Consider the following 26260-nt stretch of genomic DNA (forward strand, 5'->3'; position numbering starts at 1 on the left):
ACCCTAACACCCCCCTAACTTAAATATAATTTAAAATAAACTAAATAAAATTACTACAATTAACTAAATGATTCCTATTTAAAACTAAATACTTACCTATAAAATAAACCCTAAACTAGCTACAATATAACTAATAGTTACATTTGTATCTAGCTTAGGGTTTATATTTATTTTACAGGCAACTTTGTATTTATTTTAACTAGGTAGAATAGTTATTAAATAGTTATTAACTATTTAATAGCTACCTAGCTAAAATAAGTACAAATATACCTGTAAAATAAAACCTAACCTATGTTACAATTACACCTAACACTACACTATCATTAAATAAATTAACTAAATTAACTACAATTAATTACAATTAAATTAAATAAACTAAAGTACGAAAAAAAACACTAAATTACAGAAAATAATAAAATAATTACAATTTTTTTAAACTAATTACACCTGATCTAATCCCCCTAATAAAATAAAAAAGCCCCCCAAAATAAAAAAATCCCTACCCTACACTAAATTACAAATAGCCCTTAAAACGGCTTTTTTGCAGGGCATTGCCCCAAAGTAATCAGCTCTTTTACCTGTAAAAAAAAGTACAATACCCCACCCAACATTAAAACCCACCACCCACACACCCAACCCTACTCTAAAACCCACCCAATCCCCCCTTAATAAAACCTAACACTAACCCCCTGAAGATCACCCTACCTTGAGACGTCTTCACCCAACCAGGCAGAAGTGGTCCTCCAGACGGTCCGAAATCTTCATCCTATCCGGGCAGAAGTGGTCCTCCAGACGGCCAGAAGTCTTCATCAAGGCATCTTCTATCTTCATCCATCTGGAGCGGAGCGGGTCCATCTTCAAGACCTCCGACATGGAGCATCCTCTTCTTTCCGAAGACTAACACTAAATGATGGTACCTTTAAGTGATGTCATCCAAGATGGCGTCCCTTCAATTCCGATTGGCTGATAGAATTCTATCAGCCAATCGGAATTAAGGTAGAAAAAAATCCTATTGGCTGATCTAATCAGCCAATAGGATTGAAGTTCAATCCTATTGGCTGATCCAATCAGCCAATAGGATTGAGCTCGCATTCTATTGGCTGATTGGAACAGCCAATAGAATGCAAGCTCAATCCTATTGGCTGATTGGATCAGCCAATAGGATTGTTTCTACCTTAATTCCGATTGGCTGATATAATTCTATCAGCCAATCGGAATTCTATCAGCCAATCAGAATTGAAGGGACGTCATCTTGGATGACGTCACTTAAAGATACCGTCATTTAGTGTTAGTGGTTGGAAAGAAGAGGATGCTCCGCGTCGGATGTCTTGAAGATGGACCCGCTCCGCTCCGGATGGATGAAGATAGAAGAAGCCGTCTGGATGAAGACTTCTGGCCGTCTGGAGGACCTCTTCTGCCCCGGGTTGGATGAAGACTTCGGACCGTCTGGAGGACCACTTTTGCCCAGTTGGTTGAAGACGTCTCAAGGTAGGGTGATCTTCAGGGGGTTAGTGTTAGGTTTTATTTAGTGTTAGGTTCCCAAAAACCAAAGTCTGGAATCTAGGTTTTCAAAATAGTGCAGATTGCCTAAACCAGCTATATGATTTGCATTCTGAAAATCAAGATTGCAGAATATACATTTTGGCCTCTCCAGGGAGCATTGGGACAAGTTTTACACAAAAATAACATGTGTTTAATGTCCCTTTAAGCAGTAATTTAAGCAAAGCCATACTTTAAATTTAAATTCTATTTCCCATGTTGGTTATTTTTTTTTTTTAAGTTATATAGAGTATAGTGCAGCTATACCCAAATAACCAACTTGCATGGGACTTTAAGTGAGTTTGTTGAATCCCCAAGTTTGGGATCTTGTCACAGGTGTCAAGTAAACAGTAGGGTAAAAAGTAATTTTTCACTGACATGGTTACAGTCTGAGGCCAATTTTACAGTCTTTGCACTGTTTACATTTTGTTAAAAAAAAAATAATAATCAGCCAATCAAACAGTGTGTGTGGCCTTTTACAAGTCAATCAGACTAAGCTGTTTGACATCTGGGAAACATAGATAAATTTAAAAAACAGTTCCATCTCTCACACCTTTAAGAAATAAAAAATAGCACAATGGCAGCATTTTCATTTTTTTCAACTTTTGAAATGGGTCACATTTTAATGGGGTTATTTAAGCTTAACTGGAGCTTTTTGTAAGTATTTTAGATTTGTATAGGTTGAACGCGATGGACTTCAGTCTTTTTTCAACCTTATCTACTGTTTTTTACTATATATGTATGTTTTTGGGTGCTTTTATTTTACTTTATTCACCCAGCTTGTTTACTGTATTAGTCTTTTGTTAAAAAATATTGGACTTTCTCAAAAAATGACTCCAGCACAGTGTGCACTTTAAAGGGACAATGTACTGTAAAATTGTTGTCCCCTTAACATGGTTCCAATAACTTTTTACACTGGCTGCAAAGTATAAAATGTATTGGAAATAATTCCCCCAATATCACTTATTGCAAACTCTGAACATTTCCTGGGCAACCATACATTAAAATACTGCCCTTCCTCTTACAGACCTATGCATTTATCAAATTACAAATGATAGTACAACATACTCACAATCAGAACTTCTAGAAAAAGGGCTAACATGGGCTACAACTGGATCATCTATAGACAAGTACACAATTCTTCCTAAACAAGATCTTAACATATTCTCTAACACTCACTCCTCCTCCACTTCAGCAACAATGATAGAGATAAATTACAAAGTCATTCACAGTTGGTACTTAACTCCATGTAAACTACCTAGATTATACTAACCTATATTGGTTGGAAATAAAAGAGGCAGAGAAAGTTTTTGAAATTTTATTTCCAGCTGACCCCCTGATATGGATCTTAAGTAAAAGCTCTAAACTCCCCTATTAAAGTCATTGTAAACTATTATTGCAAAAAAATGGAAAAGCAAAGACATTCCAACAATAGGAATGTGGAGGAGCAAGGTATCAGAATATGTTGAGTTAGAGGAATACAACTATCAAAACTTTTTAAAGAACATAATATAAATAATCCAAATTGCTTCAATGACCAAACAAGAACATAATTTTTGAGAATTCCCCTAATTACCCGCTAATCACAGTAAAAATTGTAAGAGAATCACCGAAATATCTATGTGAGCATAATACACAGAAAACCCAAACAGGGCTCAAATTTAACTAACCAGAGTATGAGTGGAGACACATTTTTTTTCTATTTTCCATCATTTAATGTTCTTATACTAATTACTTATTGACTAATCTTGTTATTGTAATGTTCTTTATTTAAAATGATGAATCGGTTCATATACATTGTAACCGTGTTTGTACATATATTGTTGTTTTGTACCACGTAATAGTTCCAATTAAACTTGATTAAACAAAAAAAGGAAAGGGAATTCGTCATTTATGTTTACTTTTGTATACGGAAGAGCTGTTCTGCTCTTTGAAAATGTAATCCATTAAAATGGGCTGAGCTTGCAGGGAGAACATATACAAATATCTTCTCAATTTATATAAACATAAAGTTCTCCTTATTTCATTTCTGTCTAAGATAGCAATGGAAAATTTACATTTAAGTGCCTATCTTTCCCTCCCATCACTGGGAGAGCAATTCCTTTTGCTGGATCTTGCTTATATTATGTTTTTGTACCCTTTACAGCAGTATTGACATAGTTAGTACAGGTGGTAGTTTCAAAAAGTAAAAACAGGTATTTCAAATAAAAAAAGGTAAATATGTTATGTGTAAACAATGTAAAGGGATGTTAAACCGTCTGTTTCATTGTTGTAATAAAAAAAGCACTAAGCAGTTACTTATACTTAAAGGGACAGCCTAGTCCAAAACAAACCTTCATGATTCAGATAGGGCATGTAATTTAAACAATTTTCCAATTTACTTCTATCACCAATTTTGCTTTGTTCGCTTGATATTCTTAGCTGAAAGCTAAACCTAGGAGGTTCATATGCTAATTTCTAAGCCCTTGAAGGCCGCCTCTTATCTCAGGGCATTTTGACAGTTTTTCACCACTAGAGATGCACGTGGAGTTCCTAGGAGCAAGCACTGATTGGCTAAAATGCAAGTCTTTCAAAAGTACTGAAATAAGGGGCAGTTTGCAAAGGCTTAGATACAAGATAATCACAGCGGCAAAACGTGTGTTAATATAACTGTGTTGGTTTTGCAAAACTAGGGAATGGGTAATAAAGGGATTATCTATCTTTTAAAACAGTAAAAATTCTGGTGTAGACTGTCCCTTTAATAGAAATCATTGCAATATGTATTATTAATCTGTTTAAATGGATTTTACTTGTTATTTATTTTTTTACATTACATTTGTGCTTCCTGTCACAGCCCTACATGGAGGTGGAGATATTTGCAGGAAGTTTTATCTTAGCCTGATGTCATCAAACTTCTAGGCTAGTTATAGACTAGATAACAGGGAGTTCGATTTGCTAATACCCAGAAATTACAGAATAAAAACTTAGAAAATCATTGGGGCCAGGCCTGCTAAGAATTTCCAAGTGCTAAGTTTGCAAGAAAACAAGGATTTTTTTTTGCTTTACACCATCTTTTTCTTTTTATATTTTTACAATTTTTATTTTAACCATCAAATCTATTTACAATGCCAAACATGTATATCAGTCACCATTTGCCCACTCTCTCAAAACTAAAAAAAAATTTAATTAGTAGATTACTAAAGGGATTATATTACTGCTATTACAAGAATCTTCCTTAGCCCTGTTTTAAAGGCGCCTTGGATGTTGGAATTCTATTGGGCTAAAGTTAAAAAGAACAAATAGAAAAAAACACAGACATGGTATATATCCCTCTAATCCAAAAATAGTCCTCATAATCACAATAAAATCAAGAATTATGACACTTTTTTTAAATTTATGGTGCAAAACAGCTGTGCTTAAACAGTGCACCAAATAGGTACCATTATCGTTTTGTTCTTCCACTGAACTAATTTCTTTACATAAATAAATGCATTTGCAATTTAATCTGAGGTATAATAAACCTAAATAATAATTTACAGGTAATAACAACATTGTTTTTGTAGTATTATCCAAATTGGCAAATGTATTAATTATGTTATCAAAATTATAAAAGAAATCACAAAAATGTTCTTCTAATATATTCCCTCTCTGATGAGTTAAACGGCATTTTCTTTCTCATACTACAGTTCCGTGGTTAGAAAAAAAAAAAAAAAAAAAGACAGGAAAGGTGCATAAAAGGTCATAAACATTTAATGATCCAATAATTGTTATATCAGAATAATCGCTGTCCGTAATTAACTTCCTTTGTTGCTCGTTCAGCTGATTTTTTCTGTAATCTTTAATAGTTTCTTGTGACAATCAGCATTTCTTTAGCATCTCGTAAAATGAAGCCTTTTAAAGAGAGGCACTGGAGAAATTGTCCCATAAATCACAACCATTTCTTCTCTGTCTGTGAAGTATGCCATCTCTGATAGTCTTTCATCGAAACATTTCTGCTTCTTTTTTTAATTGCTCTTTAAGTACTGAAATGTACTTCATGCTAAAAAATTGAAGAAACTGACAGTACTAGAGAATTAAATTGAAATAAGTCAATACAGAAAGCTCATAAAAAATGTACTTTAAACAATAAAGCAAACATTGTCATGCTATGCGTGTACACATACATTATCTAAAATCAACATATCAGCGTACTGTTGAATAACACCACATGACTTTAAGCACCTGCGCGCTTATATTCATTTTAATCACACAGCACAAAAACAGTAAGGAGAAATTGATTACAAATAAAATTTTTACATAAGTTAGTCTTTTGTGTCAACATATTTCCTGTAATCTTTAATAATTACTGATATAGATCCTTAATCTCTTTGAATCTATCAAGAAACAGCTAATTATTCAATTGCCTAACAATCTATAATAAAGCATTTTACCCTCAGCTCTCCAAGTCATATGCGTGTGAATAAATAAATGATAAGTGTAGAATTACAAAGAAATGCTAATAATTCCACATGCTGCTAAGGCTGATTTTACCTCAGATGAAAGCTAGACATAAAATGGCCGCTTAAAGCTTTCAAAATCTGCTGCTGAAGAATCAGTCAGAAACAATTTTGCTTATGTTCTGTTATGATTAACATGGATGATGGAAGGTGAAGGATTATAAAAGAATATCCCTTTATGTTTTCCCTAGTGATGCAATGACTTATAAAGAGAGAAAAAAATCACAAGGGATACAGAAACCTAAAATGAAGTCAGATAAAGGCTAGAAATATTATCACAGCTACTAAAATGATACAGGAAACAGCTGGTGTGTTGCTTCATTGTAAAATTGCAATTAAGTTCAGGTTACTGCCATTCCTATCTAATTATCCACATAATGTAAAAAGCTTATTGTATCTTTTATTTTCTCTTTCAGTAAACATTAATAAGTATGTAGCCTAATATAAGCAGTAAATTGGATTTAGTTAGTTCAACAGAAATGTGACCATATTCAGCAACACAATTACATTTTGTCTGGACTTTATCAATACCTTGTTAAAATACTTATTTCAAAGTAAACTATATTTAAAGGGACAGAAAATCTCACATTTTAACAAGAGAATTTAGAGATGTATGCAATGATTGGTTAGGTGTCATAAATATTAAGCTCACAGCCAACTATTCAGTTCTAACCAGGAAAAGGGGAGCTTGTTTTTTTTCTACATATATAGCTGAATAGGATACTTTTGTTTTTTTCTTGTCATTGGCTCCTAGCACAGAAGAGGTGAACTAGTGATATTTCCTTGGGTGATTTTTTTTTTAGTAATTCATTTTTGACCCAATGAAGTTGTATGTTCTTTTCTGTTTCTATTCAATTCGGAAAATTACATAAAAAAATAGCAAACAAAATAAAGGTATTCCTTTATAATCTCAAGTAATTTCCATCTTATTAAAATTTCTAATCAAGCTTATCACAAATATATTATCTCATTTAGGTTAAACATTGCAGACAATTTAAATAGACAGAGTTTATTTGGCCTGACAATGATAATATATTTAATAAAGCAAAAGGCTCATTTTTGCAGAGTTGAATGAATAACCTTTGTCTTCAGTCTTCCAACATTTCACAATATGAAGGCCAGTATTTGAACTTTCATGAAACATGTGTATGGTAAAGTAGTTTTGTAAAATAAATGTTTTCTATTGCTTTGTTTATTTAAATTATATTATCAATTTGGGTACTAACAAAAGAGGGGGTATATATTCCATAGACAAACACCTAACAAGATATTAAAGCCAAAATTAAATGTTCCTGATTCAGATAGAGCAACTTTCCAATTTACTTATATTATAAAATTAGCTTTGTTCTCTTTGTATTCTTTGTTGAAAAGTAATGTTAGGCTAACTGATAGGACCTTAGGAGCATGTACACTTCTTTAGCAGTCTATGGCAGCAATGTTTGCAACAATGTATAACATTGCTATATGCATTGTTGCAAACACTACTGCCATATGTCTAAAGACACATACAAGCTTGTGAACTCACCTGGAATTGCTCTTTAACCCCTTAAGGACCAAGGGCGTACGCTGTACGTCCTCAAAAAAAGACACTTATCGACTGAGGGCGTATGGCGTACGTCCTTGGTCTTGGACAGCGGTGGAAGCGATCCTGATCGCTTCCAGCTGCTTTCCGGTTATTGCAGTGATGCCTCGATATTGAGGCATCCTGCAATAACTCTCCTTGGCCATCTGATGCAGAGAGAGACACTCTGTGGCCCTCTCTGCATCGGACATCGATGGCCGGTATCGTTGGTGGGTGGGAGCCAGTCTGGGAGGCAGACAGCTGCCAGTACCCAAGATGGCTACCAATACGTTAGAGGGGAAGGGTTAGAGAGCTGTTTGGGAGGGATCAGGGAGGTTGGGGGCTAAGGGGGGATCCTACAGAGCAGCATATGTAAATATGCTTATTTTTTAAAAACAAACAAACATAGCTTTTATTTTAGTACTGACAGACTTTTTGCCAGTACTTAACAAGGTGGGGACAATTGTGGGGTGGGGGAGGGAAGAGAGCTGTTTGTGAGGGATCCGGGGGTGTAATGTGTCAGGTGTGAGGCTGATCTCTACACTAAAGCTAAAATTAACCCTGCAAACTCCCTACAAGCTACCTAATTAACCCCTTCACTGCTAGCCATAATACACGTGTGATGCACATCGGGATTTAGCGGCCTTCAAATTACAAAAAAGCAACGCCAAAGCCATATATGTCTGCTATTTCTCAACAAAGGGGATCCTAGAGAAGCATTTATAACCATTTGTGCCATAATTGCACAAGCTGTTTGTAAATAATTTCAGTGAGAAACCTAAAGTTTGTGAAAAAGCGAACAATTTTTTTTTTTTTTATCGCATTTGGCGGTGAAATGGTGGCATAAAATATACCAAAATGGGCCTAGATTAATACTTGGGATTGTCTACTACAATACACCGAAGCTATAATTAAGCCTACAAGCTCCCTACATGCTCCCTAATTAACCCCTTCACTGCTGGACATAATACATGTGTGGTGCACAGTGGCATTTAGTGGCATTCTAATCTAAAAAAACCAATGCCAAAGCCATATATGTCTGCTATTTATGAACAAAGGGGATCCCAGAGAAGCATTTACAACCATTTATGCCATAATTGCACACGTTGTTTGTAAATAATTTCAGTGAGAACCCTAAAGTTTGTGAAAAAATGTGTGAAAAAGTGAACATTTTTTTTATTTGATCGCATTTGGCGGTGAAATGGTGGCATGAAATATACCAAAATGGGCATAGATCAATACTTTGGGATGTCTTCTAAAAAAAATATATACATGTCAAGGAATATTTAAGGATTCCTGAAAGATATCAGTGTCCCAATGTAAGTAGCGCTAAAAAAGTGGTTTGGAAATAGCAAAGTGCTACTTGTATGTAAAACATTGGGTATTTCTAAACTCAGGACAAATTTTGGAAACTATTTAGCATGGGTGTTTTTTGGTGGTTGTAGATGTGTAACAGATTTTGGGGTCAAAGTTAGATAAATAATGGTATCTTTAGAAAGTTCATTTAATGGCGAGAAAAACGGTATATAATATGTGTGGGTACAGTAAATGAGCAAGAGGAAAATGACAGCTAAACACAAACACCACAAAAAAGTAAAAATAGCCTTGGTCCCAAACGGACAAAAAATGGAAAAGTGCTGTGGTCATTAAGGGGTTAAAGGGACACTGAACCCATTTTTTTCTTTCTTTCGTGATTCAGATAGAGCATGCAATTTTAAGCAACTTTCTAATTTACTCCTATTATCAATTTTTCTTCGCTCACTTGCTATCTTTATTTGAAAAAGAAGGCATCTAAGCTTCTTTTTTTGGTTCAGTCCTCTGGACAGAACTTTTTTATTGGTGGATGAATTTATCCACCAATCAGCAAGAATAACCCAGGTTATTCACCAAAAATGGGTCGGCATCTAAACTTACATTCTTGCATTTCAAATAAAGATACCAAGAGAATGAAGAAAATTTGATAATAGGAGTAAATTATAAATTAGAAATTGCATGCTCTATCTGAATCACAAAAGAAAAAAATTTGGGTTCAGTGTCCCTTTAACAAAAAGATACCAAGAGAACTAATCCAAATTAAAGGGACATAATACTCATATGCTAAATCACTTGAAACTGATGCAGTATAACTGTAAAAAGCTGACATGAAAATATCACCTGAGCATCTCTATGTAAAAAAGGAAGATATTTTACCTCACAATTTCCTCAGCTCAGCAGAGTAAGTTCTGTGTAAAAAGTTATACTTCACCTGCTCCCAGCTGCAGGTAAAAATAAAAAAAAAATATGAAGAAATGAACAGCAGCCAATCAGCAGCAGCAGTGCTGAGGTCATGAACTCTTACTGTGATCTCATGAGATTTGACTTAACTCTCATGAGATTTCATAGTAAGCTTCCTTTACCTGATTGGTGAAATAATATGAGAGTTCATGAGGCTCATGCCCTAAGCTGTCCCAGGACAGACACACTAAAATGCTGCTTAGAAATCCTTTACAATGGGATGTGGCTACTGAGGAACTTTTTAGGTATAATATCTTTCTTTTTGACATAGAGATGTTCAGGAGATATTTTCTAGTCAGCTTTTTACAGCTATGCTGCATCACTTTCAAGTGTTTAAACATTTGGGTATTATTGCCCTTTAATAGTAGAAATAAATAAGAAAGTTGTTTTAAATGTCATGCTCTATCCTATTCATGTAAGTCAAATATTGATTTTACTGTTCCTTTAAAGGGATAGTAAACCCAAAAATAAAAAAAGGTCATTTTTTAAAACCTCATATATTGTTGATAATTTAAGCAAATAACATGTATTAGCTATTTTTTATAGATTTCCTGTAAATTGCGCTTGAAATCTTATATCTGCCAAACCCTCTTTGCACCTCATTATGCTAATCAAATAACAGAGTTCTACCTAGGTAGAACAATGATGGCCTCCCGCATGCGCATTTACAATTTGCTGTGGCAGTGCATGTGCAAAAATTACCACTTTACTTCATCTTGAGCTGGAGTGTCATCAACACCACGCTAGGTGCTGATGAAAAGGCCAATGATGTTTTAGTGGGCGTGGCGCACCGGAGCACTGAAGACAGAAGCACATAGTGTCTTTAGTCTGGAGGAGCACACAGAGTGGCAGACTGACAAACATAATCCCCTAGAAGAACAAGCATTTCTTTTAAAATATATTCTAACTGTAAAAACACCCCTAGATTGACAAGCATATCATATTATACATATAAATGTATAGAAGGGCAATTAAAACCTAACGAAGCTCCATTGCGCATGCAAATGCCCCAAGATTAGAATGCACATGTGAATTTGCTTAAGACACTACTTCATTAATATTCAAATAAATGCATCAGTACTGCCGAGCTATAGGCTGATAGAATTCAGTGTATAATGTCTGAATCCAGCCCTCAATTATGGGCAGTCTTTGAAGCCGTTTTATTCATAAATTAAAATATACATTTTATTTATATAGAACCTTCATTTTGAAGAAACAGTAAGTGTTTTAAAAAGTGTTTTACTTGAACTTTCAGATTTTGTCATTTGTAGATGTGAAAAAACCCAAAAGATTTCTAACCCTTTAAGTAGCCATAGAAAGACATAACTTGACAATATCTAAGTCCAGCTGGTTTATCAGCAATCCAGTTGTTTTTAGAGATGCACCCATATCAAAGTAAAAATATCATCCAATTCTGGCTTATTAGGATTTCTTAAAGATTGATATGGAACCACTTGCACTGTATGTATTAAACATGTATTTATCTATAGTATTTTTTTTATAAGGATATGTATTACTTTCACTGTAAAATTAACAATAAACATATAATTGTTTTATATTTATTTTGCTTTGTATTTAATAAAATGGAGACAAAAATATTAATCAGAATTTAAAAACCTAGCTAATTTTTCAGAATCCAGAACTTTGTATTCTGATTATGCTCAGCCTGTCTTCAAGAGGATGTGTTTACAAAATGGAGCCTTTCTTTTTTTAAAGTAAAGTTTATGTATAAAATAAAAATATATGAAACTCAAAATGTAATTTCACCACTAAAAAATGCTTAATTTTGCATACAGACCGAAACGTTTGTTTCCGAGAAAACATCATGAGTTTTATCAAATCCAACACTCAGAGCATATAAATCACTGCTGTACAATTCAAATTCATGTTTATGTCCCTTAAAATGCTAAAAAAAAAAACTTAAAGGGCCATTATAAACTCATTTTTTCTTTGCATAAATGTTTTGTAGATGATCTATTTATAAAGCCCATAAAGTTTTTGTTTTTTTTAAATGTATAATTTTGCTTATTTTTAAAGAACATTGCTCTGATTTTCAGACTCCTAACCAAGCCCCAAAGTTTTATTTGAATACCGTCAGCTACCTTCTCCAGCTTGCTCCTGTTTGTGTAAAGGGTCTTTTCATATGCAAAAGAAGGGGGTAGGGGGAGTGTCTGATATTTCCCACTTGCAGTGGGCTTTCCAACTACCTTTTCAACAGAGCTAAACTGAAAGCTTCTAAGTACGTTTTTAAACCATTTTATACTGGATTTTTATATCAGTATCTGTGCATCTTATTCTTTATAGTAGTGTTTATTACATGCAGTTATATGAAAATGAGTGTATACTGTCCCTTTAAAGGACCAGTCAACACAGTAGATTTGCATAATCAACAAATGCAAGATAACAAGACAATGCAATAGCACTTAGTCTGAACTTCACATGAGTAGTAGTTTTTTTCTGACAATTTTAAAAGTTATGTCTATTTCCACTCCCTCTGTACCATGTGACAACCATCAGTCAATCACAAATGCATACACATACCATGTGACAGCCATCAGCCAATCACAAATGCAAATACATATATGCTGTGGATTCTTGCACATGCTCAGTAGGAGCTGGTGACTCAGAAAGTTTAAATATAAAAAGACTGCACATTTTGTTAACGGAAGTAAATTGGAAAGTTATTTAAAATTACATGCTCTATCTGAATAATGAAAGTTTAATTTTGACTTGAGTGTCCCTTTAAAAGGGACATTGGAATGTAAAATGTTCTCCCCTTTAATGTGTTTGGAATCATCCATTTAACCAGCTTGAATGTATTAAATTGTTTACAAAAAGCCCCTATGCCTTTATTTTATCATTTCAAATAGCTGTTTTTGCTTGTTGAAATCGTCACTTATACTGAAAATGTAATAAGTATCAGTTATAGAAAAGCTACGTAAAAAAGAGGAAACACTACAAATCAGCCTCTTGGTTGTGGGTGGGAAAGATTTTTGCTGCTGTCTCCTGTTATATATATTATATATTATATTGCAGTAATGAAAATTTAAGATGACAAAATAAAGGTAAAGAAGCTATTTGTAAACAGGTTACTTACACCTCAGGGGGTAAAATGGATAATTGGAAACACATTACATGTCCATTAGCAAAAGTGTATGTTTATATAATATCAGTACAATTAACTTTGCAATGGGGCATATATTTAAAATGGTTGCTTTGCTAAATTCTACATAAAGCTACATATTTCTTTGAGATATTGGTTCTAAAGAATAGGATTCAATAACACATACAAAATCTGCATCAACCATATAAAAATAAATTATATATATCCATTACATCTTTCCAATTAGCTGGCAAACCTGGAGATGCTGCTGCTGTAGAGTTTCATTTTCCTAATAATCTTCAATTAGTTTTTTTCTGCAAAGCAGAGAATTATAGTGCACTATTAAATAACACTTTATAATTAAAAATGTATCATGTATGGCAAAAAAAATGTTTTCTGACAATAAATGTCAGCTTTTCAGTTTGAGAAAAGCAGGGTGGGTTTGTTACTTCCATCTCTGAATCAAATAAACAAGGTATATGACAGTGATGTACACCAATTAAAGGCTAATATACAATTTCCATTTTGTTATTTGGAAAAATGTGTTGTGCATTAAATTTTTTTTTATTAATTAAAAATGACTTGGGAATAAAAAAGGAATATGGAAGTCAAACTTAAAGGATTACTTTCTGTTATAATTTTTAAGCTAAACAACTAACATATTAAAGTTAATAAACATTAATTAAAACCTACTGACCTATATTTTCTCCAAAACGAAGTTTCATAACGTTCTAAAGTTATATCTTTTATTCGCCGATGATGTCACGTTATCCTGCCCACTATTTTCAGCACTGCATGTTCAAAATACTTAAACCAATAACTTTGTGTTTAAAGCGCCATTTTGGAACCTAGGTATTGTAAACGGATTGGTACAGAGCAAAGGATACCCACGGAGTGGGTTTGAAAAACAATTAAATTTGCAGACAAGATTTCTGATATACGGTAGAGATATGTTAATGAAATGCTATTGATAAAAAGCGTATTTGGGGTAGTTAGTTAGTAACAGGCATAGAAAATATTTACTTACAGTGGCCCTTTAAGCTTTTATAATTTATACAATTGGCACTTTATGGCAGCAGCTTCATTGAACTGTACATGACAGGAGTGTCTTGATCACTATATGCAAGCAGTATTTGAGATTATATATATATATTGCTCAAGACTTTTGCCTGCTGCTCAGCCTCTGTATGCCCTCATGGAAAGAGGTCACATTTAAACTAATGATACCAATAGAATAAGGTAAATTTGTTAACAGAAGTCAAATTTAGTTTAGTTTTTTCTTATTATTTGTACGCTCTTTCTGAAGGCTCGCCGGAAACAGAAGTTATGAAGCAGCGTTCTAAAGACCGCTGCTCCATAACCTGTCCGCCTGCTCTGAGGCAGCGGACAGAAATCAATCTGATCGAATACGATCGGGTTGATTGACACCCCCGGCCGCAAATCTGCAGGGGGCGGCATTGCACCAGCAGTTCACAAGAACTGCTGGTGCAATGATAAATGCCGACAGTGTATGCTATCGGCATTTATCGATGTGCAGCGGACATGATCCGCTATATCAGATAATGTCCACTCACACTAACATAAATTGACCCCCAGGTCTTCAGTTTGTGAGTTTGGATTGGGACACCATCAGAACACAGGAGCATTGTAAGAAGGTGCAGCAAATACTTTGGAGACTTTTATAAGAGATGTAAACCGCATGACACATCATAGTGACTAATAGGACAGAGCAAAAGATACCTATTTTTTCCTTGGAATCTTTTGCCATCTCGTTATAAATAGAATGTCCCTTGCTCCTCAAAACTTACTTTGCACAGACAATTCAACAAAATGTTACTATAGGCTTAAAAAAACTAAAATGGATTGGGCTTTCTCTTCCACCCACACTGGGAGATTGAATTCTGCTGCTGTCTCTTGTTTACACTAAATTTCTATAGCCAATAATGCTATATTAAAATGATCAGTATAAGTGAAACTTTAAACAGGGAAAGGCAGCTATTTCAAATTACAAAATAAAGATAAAGGAATAATTTATAAACAATTTAAATGGACAGCGCATTAAAGGAGTGAAAATGTTACAGAACAATGTCCCTTTAATGCTTTGTTAGTATTAAGTAGTCAATAAATTATTGCATGTGTGTGAAATGTATTTTTAAAGGACATAGCAGTGCAATAAAAAATATGTTCTAATCACAGGGGTTAAACACAAACACCACTCAATATCCTCTATGTTTTGCTGGCCAATGACAAGCCATGGCTGGCACATTTGTTATGGGTAGTACCGATAACTATTTGCACCATTTATTATTAGTTCACTGATACAACAGATTAGAATATGTCTGTGATAGACACAAATGATTAGAATACTTCTGTGATAGTAAACTAATCTATTTAACATAATTTGGAATGAAAAAGATGATAAAATGTCCTTGCATATTTATCAAGGCCAATACTGATCACATTTAGTTACTTAGATATGCTATTCTGAACATGCACAAACATTTACCTTTCTTGTCTAGCATAATTTTTTTTTTACTTGTCACGCCATCTCAATTTAGAGGGCATCTTAGCTTGAAATATGTGAATATTTCCTTAAAGGGACAGTTTACTCAAAAATGTTCTCCCCTTTAATTTGTTCCCAATGATCCAATTTACCTGCTGGAGTGTATTAAATTGTTTACAAGTAGCTCCTTTACTCTTATATTGGCATTTGAAATATTTGATTTAGCATGTGGTATCCCCACCTATTCTGAAAGTTTGTGGCCGCAGGTCCAAGCTATAGATCAGCTTTGTAAACACAGCCAGCAGAAGAAATTACACTCCCAGTGGGCTATAGCAGAGATAAGGTAATAAAATGTTGATTTTCCATTGTTCTCTAAAAGTACTGTATTGTTTTATGGACAGATAAAAGATAAAGACGCAGGTATATATGCACAATGTGATACAGTAATGAGATCTGATTATACCTACAAGCTCAACCTATTTTATTAGGCTGTGGCTTCAAAACACAAAATCAGAGCTTTAATATACACAAATAAACCTTAAAAAGCTAATTTTCATACATTTTTTACTCTGCAGTTGGTAAAAAAGCAATTGTAAACACATTAAGGGAAAAACTATTTTACAGTATACTGTCCCTTTAATGTAATTAATAATCAGTTTTAAATAAAATAGTTGTGATACCAAAACTCTCAAATTAAATTAATATTTATAACATTAAAGTAATGGTAAATCCTAGTGTTTGTGAAACGCTAGGATTGACCATTGAAACAAATAAAGGGGACTATCAGTTATGTAATATAAAATACTTCATGAGGAAAGTTCTTTTATTTGTTTGAAGCATTCGCCTCACTGAGCTGCTCATGCAGCCCACGGCAGAACGCTATTTTACTGAGAGGTGACGTTTTCACCTCTTAGTCAATAGCCATGCAGGCTATCCGGCTAGGTGCCAGTTGGCCCGCACAGCTATTTTCTAAGAGGTGTTTTATACTTCATGACTGAAAGTCCCCTTTATTTTTTCCAATGGTAAATCCTAGCGTTTCACACATGCTAGGATTTACCATCACTTTAAATATATCATATTTACAACTCCTAGCCATTTTATGGGCCCCTAGCCATCCTTTGAATAAAAACAGTAACACACAAATGATATAACACAAAAGAGTTGCTTGTTCATTGATTAGGGAATACTATACAAATTAAAATATTTATAGAAATATATTTCAAGACAATTATACTTAAATAATTAAAGATCCAAAATATGTATGTGAAGACATGAGTAAACAAAAGTTTATAATCAAGTATAACAGGATGTCTTACTTTAGAGCATTTATCTATCTATCTATCTATCTATCTATCTATCTATCTATCTATCTATCTATCTATCGATATATAGATATATACATAGATATATATACATAATGTATTTATTTATTTTTACCATGAAGCACCTGAAATACTCATAGCACAACCCAGAACACCTCAACTTAGCTTCCAATATATTAAGATTCCACCTCTGGCTACCCAGAGCCATCCCTGAGGTGTCAAATCTCAACTCAAAGTGTCACCATCCCAGTTAATGCCCCGAAAATACTGGAAGTATCCAATACATGTCAAACTATAAGGCTATGAATCAAAGAACAACGACCACACAAATCAGGGACTATAGCGAAATTCAACAAAAATATAATTTTTATATAAAAAGTACTGTTTAATAGACCTTACATATAAATATGCATTTCAATTCTCTGTTAATAATGATGCCTTTAATTTCACTCCTATTGAATATTTTCATGAAAAAAAATCCACATTTGTTTAACTATCCTACTTTAGCACTTAATTACAAAATGGACATAATATAAAACCAAGTCAAGGAAATAATGAATGCAAAATGGTACTTAACATCTGCTGAAATCACACTACTGGGTTTCTTAGCTATGTTTAACTTACTGTAATAAATGATACCAATTTCTTAAAATAAATATATTATTTACAGAACAATTAGGAAGAGAAAAAGTGCCCCTTGTAGAATAATATTAGCACAATATTTAAATGTATAGTTCAATTTAACAGCATGTACAGCAATTACAATGAGCTATTCCCTAACATTCTTCCTACAGCAAGTTTGGAAGCAGCGCATGTCTTTGGTATTAGTAAGCTGAAGGGTATATCTGTCACATATCTCACCTTACCTCAGCATTTTATTATTTTGCTTTGTTGTCTCATAAAGAGGACAATTCTGACAGGTTTTTGTGCTCACCTATTCCAAAAAGAACAAGCTCTGCAGAGTGAGAAAATGAATACTACTTGGTGCCAAGAACGAAAGAGATTGAAACTTGTGGCAACATCTCTGATTATTCTGTCACCTTTTATAGAGCAGGATGGAACTTTATGGACAGACGTAAATCCCTGAGAGTGATAGCAGAAACCTATCTGCTGATCAACATAGAGAAGAAAGTGGACAAATGACAGAGTATCTGCATTAAGTTAAGCTAGTTCCTTTAACGTTCCTTGTGACAGCATATAAAGCTTAAAATCATTCCAGTGTTATGTTTTCCATCACACTTGATGACATACAGAAAACTTCTTCAGAATTTTTTGCTGGCTCTGACTCCACCATCTCTTTATCTTCAGCCTCAGTGTATGATCAGCAAAAGAAAAAGAAAACATTGTGACAAAGAGGAAGGTAAAATGGTCCAATAAATTAGAGTTATATACTGTAGCTCCAAAATATTTAGAAAAATTAAGTCAAGAAATAAGCTGTATTTCTCTCAGAAAATGAAGAAAATATACTAACATACTATATTTTAGCATCTTGTGACCTTAATTGAAAAAAAAAAAATGAAATATGCCATTAAAGGGACTGCAAACACCTTTTAACTAAAATACATTTGTTTATCTTGCTATAGAATAACACATTATCCAAGTCTTAACATTTTAAAACAAGCTCATATATTGTTTGCTGTAATTGTTTTCAATAGCCAAATTCTATTACTTGCCTAATTTGGAGGAGCCAACCTGAGCATGGATCTGCAGCTGACAAGGCTAGCTTTGGTCATATAAAACTAGTTAGGGAAATATATGTGGCATGGGTAGTCTTGATGTGTTTGCAGTATATGTTTTCAGTTCTGAGCATTAGAAAAGCTACAACTTCAATTTCCAGAACTAAATTTCCTGAAAAGGGGACAGCATAAACAATGAGCATTATAATGAAAGTTGTTTACAAGCCATAGCTAAATATTTTATTAACATCTCATGGTGTTTATTGTAATTTTAAAAGATGCATAAGGCTTATCCCACTCGTCACTTTATACACATTATTATAAAAAACACAGTGGCGTGCCCCTACATTAACATGCCTGTATGTCTAGAGGCAGCATTTCCTGTCTAAAATATACTCTCTCTGGTTTATACAGAGTATGAAATTGTTATATTGTCTTCCTAATGTAAAAATCTAATAATAAACTATTAAAAAAAAGTACAAACATACCTCAGTTGAATCACAGAAAAACAAAAGGAACACAATCTGTAATATCATTATATACATAACATGTTAATTGTTAACCCACTTATATTATGCATACACTTTCTGACATTTGTTAACCCTTTCACCGTCACATCTAGGTCACAGCCTTGTCTGCACAGTCTGATCAGGAGAGGTGGTCATGACAAATAATATATAGCAATAAACCATAATGGACATTATCCAAGAATAAAAAGATAAGAAGGTAATGAAAGGAAATTCTTAAGGTGGACATTAGTTAAAACAACTTAAAACAGTAGTTAGTTGTTTATCTTAATTTAAGTGACTGCTTTGTCTATTTTTCTAAATTTTGCTTTGGAATTGGAAGGGGGTGTCACTTGGACCATTAACAGGATTTGCATTTTGTATGGAGTTTACTCTGGTGCTTTATGTAGGGGGCCTACAAACGGAGTGTCATTTAAGGTGGATTGACAGGTAGGGTGTAGTGTACAAGTGTGGTTTAAAGTTAAGGGAAGCTTTGCAGTTGGGAGAACAGAAAGGGGGTATCTTAGTGTATTGTGGTTACCAGGGCTGCCACTAGAAATTTTGGGGCCCCTGACTTAACCATTGATCAGCCCCCCCCCCCTTTGACATGTGCAATTTTTGACCAAGTGACTAAAACATATATGCACTTTATTCTTAAGTGTCTATTTAAACTTGGAAATGTTGTAAAGTTAGTAACATACAAACACACAGACACACCCACACATAAGGATTCACATATAGACACTCTAGCAGACACGCAAAGAAACACACAAACACACTCAGACACAGACACCCAAACAGACACTCAGCACTTGATTACATTGACCTGACAAGTAATGAGATAGACTACAGTTTTGTAAAAAAAAAAAAAAAGAGATTTAGAAAACAAAATATGGAGTTCTGATTATCTTTTTGTAAAGGAAGATGCCAACTAAATGATGACAACAGCATGCAATGGCTGAAAGGAAGGGCCCTGAACTGCCTAAACAATAATTTAAAGGTTAAATGGTGGATTGGTGACTTCCGGAAAGATCTCGTTAGTCTCAAAGTCTGTAGAAAGATGTGAATAATCAGTAGTAAGGTCAAAATGTCATAAAAAGGAACAGACAATGGACACAAACACACACACACAAACTCAAACTTGCACATACACCCAAGGAAACACCGACAGAGACAGCCTCAGAAAACACACAAAGACATACACACACAAACACAGAGACACCCACAGAAAACACACAAAGACATACACACACAGAGAGACAAAAACATAAAACACAGAAAGACATGCATACACACACCCTCACTGAGACATCCACAGAAAACAAACAAAGACATACACACACCCTCACAGAGACACCCACAGAAAACACACAACCTCACAGAGACATCCACAGAAAACACAGTCATACACACCCACCCTCACAGAGGCATCCAGAGAAAATACACAAAGGCAAACATACACACACCCTCACAGAGACACCCATAGAAAAAGCTCAAAGACATATGCACACACCCTCACAGAAATCCACAGAAAATGCGCAAAGACATACACACCCACCCTCACAGAGAGACCCACAGAAAAAAAAATACATACACACTCATAGAGACACAAACCAAAGCACAAAGACATAAACACAGACACCCACAGAAACACTCACAGGAGGAAACATTTATGCACCTTGCATCCCCTAAATCAACAGTGTGTGACATGCATGATAAAAAAAATGCAGAAATTAAGAGATCACCTTTTAAAGAATCATATTTGTAAATGTTTAAACAAAAATAATTCTGTGAATTCAAAATTGTACATTAATAATCTGGGTAGATGGCTAAATGAAGAAAAGTACTTTTAAAAGGTTGACATATTTTTGTTTGTTTTTTTCCCCAAGCAAGAGCACCACTTCAAATAATGTGTACAAATGTTCCCATTTGTCAGCTGTACTTATGGATTTTGAAAATGCTGTACTCTATATGGTCTAGGTGGAAGCATAAGCTGTGGTACTCATACCATTAGATCTGGTTAAATGCAGGATTTAGGCTTGTTGGTAAGTTTTTCAAAATTAAGTCAGCTGTAGTGTAAACTGAACAGTTTTAAGTTAACCTGTCTCATTTCAGACACTGAGCAATCTTAGTCTGAGAGTATAACATTTTATGCAGATGTAAAAATCTTAGATAAAATGCCTCCTTGCATCTGGAAAGTCCTTGCATAAAGGGGTAGTAAACTGGAATGTAATTAAATAATATAAAAAATGCATATCTGCCAAAAGGGCACCTACAATTTGTGTATTGAGGAGGAAACTTTTCTGCATGGTTTTAAACAGAATTTCTACAGCATTGTCAAATAATCATAAATACACTGATGCTAAAAAAAATTGTTTTTATGGACCCCTGGCCACACCATACAACTACTACCACACTGAAGTTACAATCTGAAATTGCACAAAGAAATAAAAAACATTTGCTAAGTAAGTCCTACCTCCTCTGCAAATGAAAGTGATCTGCCGTCTGACTCAGGCACACACTGTACAAACAAAGTGCCAAGTCTGTCTCACACTGTGCATAGTGGTTTAGTGTACACTCAGAAATCCTCTCAAATGCTAATACTTTACTCCTTGTAATAACATTCCCCATGCTCAATTAGCACTCTGCTGTAGTACCCACTGGTGGCTGCCAAAATTATTATTATATTTTTTTAAGTTCTTGCCTCATGGGGCCCCCTGGCCCATTGGGCCCCTGACAGGAGTCACCCCTGTCACCCCCTGATGGCGGCCCTGTTGGTTACTCATGAGGGATCACAAAAAGGGGGCCATACGGTATTGGGGAAAATGCAGAGGGGGATCTTATAGTTACATTTATGGTTGAAATTTGGTGGAGCCAATCATATTTAGAGTCCTGTGGTGGAAATTAAAGTAGAGTTTATTGTGATGTGCTCTCATTTTCATGACTCACATATAAGGTGCTGTGATTTGGTTATACAAATAAAGGTGCTACACAACGTTTGCTGTTGCTACATTTTTGTGTAGTGGATCCATGTAATATTTAGCCCTGTTTTGACAGATTTTATATTTGAAAAGTATTTCTTAAGTTAAATTTTAAAAGATAGATTTACCAAGTACTTCAGCTGGGTTACGTGGCTGGAGCTAGGCACAAGTAGAAGTGGGTGAATCTCTATTTCTGAAATGAATGGTAAAACAAATGTTTGTGTTGCATTAATTCTACTGTTCAAATTTGCTTTATCAAATTAGTACTCAAAATGTTAATCCTTTTTCCCATTTTTAGAAAACTACAAATATCAACATTTGAATGCTTATTTCAATATTTAAATCAATATGAAACCTAAAAAAGTTATTTTGTGATTCAGACAGAGCACACCCTTTTAAATAAAGTTTCCAATTTATTTATATTATCAAATTTGCTTCTTTCTCATGATATTCTGTGTTGAAGAGGTATGTAGGTAGGCATCTGGAACACTACATGGCAGGGAATATTGCTGCCATCCTGTGCCCTTGAAAATGTATAACATTCTTGCAAACTTCTGCCATATAGTGGTTCAGAAATGGGCGGGCTCCTAAGCATACGTCCCTGCTTTTCAACAAAAGATACAAAGAGAACAACAAATAAAAATGATGATAGAAGTAAATTTGAACGTTGTTTAAAATTGCATGTTCTATCTGAATCAGGAAAATTGGGAGTTTCATATCCCTTTAATTTTAAAGTCAATAGAACATTTTATATTGTATTATTACTTCCAATATAACAAATCATAATATTCTCTGGCAAAAAAAACATGTTGAATATCATTTGCATATGTTAATTTGTGAGATTCTACAGACTTATCAGAGCCATTACTCACAAATTTACTTAACCCCTTAACGACCGAGGACGTGCAGGGTACGTCCTCAAAAAAAAGGCAGTTAACGCCTGAGGACGTACCCTGCACGTCCTCGGTGTGGAAAGCAGCTGGAAGCGATCCTGCTTGCTTCCAGCTGCTTTCCGGTTATTGCAGTGATGCCTCGATATTGAGGCATCCTGCAATAACCATTTTTAGCCATCCGGTGCAGAGAGAGCCACTCTGTGGCCCTCTCTGCACCGGACATTAACGGCTACGTTCGTTGGTGGGTGGGAGCCGGTGTGGGAGGCGGTTGGCGGCCATCGATGGCCTTTGTGATGCGGAGGGGGGCGGGATCGGGGGCGGGGACGACCGGGGGGCGTGCACGGATGCGTGTGCGTGCATGGGGAGGCCGGGCGGGCGCGTGCACGGGGAGGGAGCGGGTGGGAACCACTACGCTACAGAAAATTTTTAGTTAGAAGTGGGGATCAAAGGGGTAGTTATATTTATTTAGTGATCGGTTTGGCTGGTGGGATATTGGACTGTGGGGGGGGAAGCTACACTACAGAAACAAATAACAAATAATAAAAAAAAAACATTTTTATTTGCAAACTGGGTACTGGCAGACAACTGCCAGTACCCAAGATGGCCCCAATAAGGCAGAGGGGGAGGGTTAGGGAGCTATTTTGGGGGGATCAGGGAGGTTGGGGGCTAAGGGAGGACCCTACATAGCAGCATATGTAAATATGCTTAAAAAAAGTATATATTTTTTTTTTAATACCTTTTATTTTAGTACTGGCAGACTTTCTGCCAGTACTTAAGATGGCAGGGACAATTGTGGGGTGGGGGAGGGAAGAGAGCTGTTTGGGAGGGATCAGGGGGTGGCATGTGTCAGGTGGGAGTCTGATCTCTACACTAAAGCTAAAATTAACCCTGCAAGCTCCCTACAAACTACCTAATTAACCCCTTCACTGCTGGCCATAATACACATGTGATGCGCAGCAGCATTTAGCGGCCTTCTAATTACCAAAAAGCAACGCCAAAGCCATATATGTCTGCTATTTCTGAACAAAGGGGATCCCAGAGAAGCATTTACAACCATTTGTGCCATAATTGCACAAGCTGTTTGTAAATAATTTTAGTGAGAAACCTAAAGTTTGAAAAAGTGAACATTTTTTTTTTATTTGATTGCTTTTGGTGGTGAAATGGTGGCATGAAATATACCAAAATGGGCCTAGATCAATACTTGGGGTTGTCTACTACACTACACTAGAGCTAAAATTAACCCTAGAAGCTCCCTACATGCTCCCTAATTAACCCATTCACTGCTGGGGATAATACACGTGTGGTGCGCAGTGGCATTTAGCAGCCTTCTAATTACCAAAAAGCAAAGCCAAAGCCATATATGTCTGCTATTTATGAACAAAGGGGTTCCCAGAGAAGCATTTACAACCATTTATGCCATAATTTCATGAGTTGTTTGTAAATAATTTCAGTGAAAAACCTAAAGTTTGTGAAAAAATTTGTGAAAAAGTGAAATTTTTTTTTTATTTGATCGCATTCGGCTGTGAAATGGTGGCATGAAATATACCAAAATGGGCCTAGATCAATACTTTGGGATGTCTTCTAAAAAAATATATATACATGTCAATGGATATTTAGAGATTCCTGAAAGATATTAGTGTTCTAATGTAACTAGCGCTAATTTTGAAAAAAAGTCGTTTGGAAATGGCAAAGTGCTACTTGTATTTATTGCCCTATAACTTGCAAAAAAAGCAAAGAAAATGTAAACATTGGGTATTTCTAAACTCAGGACAAAATTTAGAAACTATTTAGCATGGGAGTTTTTTGGTGGTTGTAGATGTGTAACAGATTTTGGGGGTCAAAGTTAGAAAAAGTGTGTTTTTTTTCCATTTTTTCCTCATATTTTATAATTTTTTTATAGTAAATTATAAGACATGAGGAAAATAATGGTATATTTTGAAAGTTCATTTAATGGCGAGAAAAACGGTATATAATATGTGTGGGTACAGTAAATGAGTAAGAGGAAAATTTCAGCTAAACACAAACACCGCAAAAGTGTAAAAACATAATTTATGTAAGAACTTACCTGATAAATTCATTTCTTTCATATTAACAAGAGTCCATGAGCTAGTGACGTATGGGATATACATTCCTACCAGAAGGGGCAAAGTTTCCCAAACCTTAAAATGCCTATAAATACACCCCTCACCACACCCACAAATCAGTTTAACGAATAGCCAAGAAGTGGGGTGATAAGAAAAAAAGTGCGAAGCATATAAAATAAGGAATTGGAATAATTGTGCTTTATACAAAAAAATCATAACCACCACAAAAAAGGGTGGGCCTCATGGACTCTTGTTAATATGAAAGAAATGAATTTATCAGGTAAGTTCTTACATAAATTATGTTTTCTTTCATGTAATTAACAAGAGTCCATGAGCTAGTGACGTATGGGATAATGACTACCCAAGATGTGGATCTTTCCACACAAGAGTCACTAGAGAGGGAGGGATAAAATAAAGACAGCCAATTCCTGCTGAAAATAATCCACACCCAAAATAAAGTTTAACGAAAAACATAAGCAGAAGATTCAAACTGAAACCGCTGCCTGAAGAACTTTTCTACCAAAAACTGCTTCAGAAGAAGAAAATACATCAAAATGGTAGAATTTAGTAAAAGTATGCAAAGAGGACCAAGTTGCTGCTTTGCAGATCTGGTCAACCGAAGCTTCATTCCTAAACGCCCAGGAAGTAGATACTGACCTAGTAGAATGAGCTGTAATTCTCTGAGGCGGAATTTTACCCGACTCAACATAGGCAAGATGAATTAAAGATTTCAACCAAGATGCCAAAGAAATGGCAGAAGCTTTCTGGCCTTTCCTAGAACCGGAAAAGATAACAAATAGACTAGAAGTCTTACGGAAAGATTTCGTAGCTTCAACATAATATTTCAAAGCTCTAACAACATCCAAAGAATGCAACGATTTCTCCTTAGAATTCTTAGGATTAGGACATAATGAAGGAACCACAATTTCTCTACTAATGTTGTTGGAATTCACAACTTTAGGTAAAAATTCAAAAGAAGTTCGCAACACCGCCTTATCCTGATGAAAAATCAGAAAAGGAGACTCACAAGAAAGAGCAGATAATTCAGAAACTCTTCTAGCAGAAGAGATGGCCAAAAGGAACAAAACTTTCCAAGAAAGTAATTTAATGTCCAATGAATGCATAGGTTCAAACGGAGGAGCTTGAAGAGCTCCCAGAACCAAATTCAAACTCCAAGGAGGAGAAATTGACTTAATGACAGGTTTTATACGAACCAAAGCTTGTACAAAACAATGAATATCAGGAAGAATAGCAATCTTTCTGTGAAAAAGAACAGAAAGAGCGGAGATTTGTCCTTTCAAAGAACTTGCGGACAAACCCTTATCTAAACCATCCTGAAGAAA

At 34.9% G+C, this 26260-nt stretch overlaps 1 protein-coding gene across 1 annotated transcript in view; it reads right to left on the minus strand.

The window, feature by feature from the left end:
- LOC128652485 (autism susceptibility gene 2 protein-like) overlaps positions 1–26260 on the minus strand; it is a 598332-nt gene that overhangs the window by 509340 nt on the left and 62732 nt on the right. The window lies entirely within an intron of this gene.

The sequence above is a fragment of the Bombina bombina genome, chromosome 3 (genome assembly GCF_027579735.1).
Source record: "Bombina bombina isolate aBomBom1 chromosome 3, aBomBom1.pri, whole genome shotgun sequence".
Lineage (NCBI taxonomy): Eukaryota > Metazoa > Chordata > Amphibia > Anura > Bombinatoridae > Bombina > Bombina bombina.